This window comes from Antrostomus carolinensis, unplaced genomic scaffold (genome assembly GCF_000700745.2).
Source record: "Antrostomus carolinensis isolate BGI_N321 unplaced genomic scaffold, ASM70074v2 scaffold15303, whole genome shotgun sequence".
Lineage (NCBI taxonomy): Eukaryota > Metazoa > Chordata > Aves > Caprimulgiformes > Caprimulgidae > Antrostomus > Antrostomus carolinensis.
The window spans coordinates 34173-35207 of record NW_010304590.1 but is presented as its reverse complement, the minus strand read 5'-3'; the positions used below and the strand labels follow the sequence as shown (position 1 = coordinate 35207).

The 1035-nt window shown below is 44.2% G+C and overlaps 1 protein-coding gene across 1 annotated transcript in view; it reads left to right on the top strand.

The window, feature by feature from the left end:
* LOC104522274 (poly(rC)-binding protein 3) overlaps positions 1-1035 on the top strand; it is a 28590-nt gene that overhangs the window by 14247 nt on the left and 13308 nt on the right. The gene's annotated exons all lie outside the window — the stretch shown is intronic.

The following is a 1035-nucleotide window of genomic DNA, read 5'->3' as shown; positions in this document are numbered from 1 at the left end:
TCAACAGGACCAGTCTCCATGAGCAATATGTTGCTGAATCTTAAAACAGCTACTCAGAATGCCCAAGTGAGACGCTGCGTGTCACATAAAAATGCCTTCTCATTTTATTCTCTTTCATTGCACACGAGGTGGGGTTTCAGTTTTCATTACAAATGAGTCACTTGGAAAATGGAACATTTCCCCTCCAGTAAAAAAAGCTTTCAAGCATGAGTGGGATCACAAATAGCAATTATATTACTTAAGAGATACTTACAATATTGTGTAAGGCCTATTAAACTCAGTGGCAATGATTTACGGTAAGAAAAAAAGCACATAATAACAAAGAAGCAAAAGTGTGAGTGCTGTGATTTCGTAAGCTTTCTTAAAAGATGCCCTGCTGATTTATCAATACCTGCTCTACAAGCCAATTTATTGTATGTTGAGAATTTTATGGGAGCACCCTATTTATCCTTACAGTGCAAGTTTTTTAATCTTACTTTCAGGCTGAGGTTGATCTTGCCATCAGTGATATAAACCCAGGGTCACTCTTCTGACTTCACTTCTTTCAGGGTTCATAGCAGATGAAAGAGAGGGGAGAAAGTTAGCCTTTTGTCCTGTAGTGCAACAGAAAATTTAAAAAAACACATCAGTTTCTCATCTGGGAGGTATGAAACACCCCGGCTCAGCACTATCCTCTGAGAAGCCAACACGCATCTGTGCGTTGTTTCCAACAGAAGGTTTTTCTGGCTGCGCAGTACGTGTCTCGCTGTTGTTGCTAAAGGAGCAAAACCAAGGCCAAAATGGGGTTAGGCTTAGCAACAGCCTGCAGGGGCTCTACAGATGGAGAAAGGGAGTTCTGATGTTCGTATCGTGTCAGGGCGTGCACTGAAGGACCGAAAGGCCTTTAATGCTGCCCACGTGCGCTCTGTGTGTTACGTGTGTGTGTGTGTGCGCGCGCACCGCGGCTGCAGTGTCGGTGCAGAGGGAAGGAAGAGCCCTCGTGTCCTGTTGGGCATCAGGGGCTGCTTGAGAATTTTGCAAGGGGGAAAACTCTTT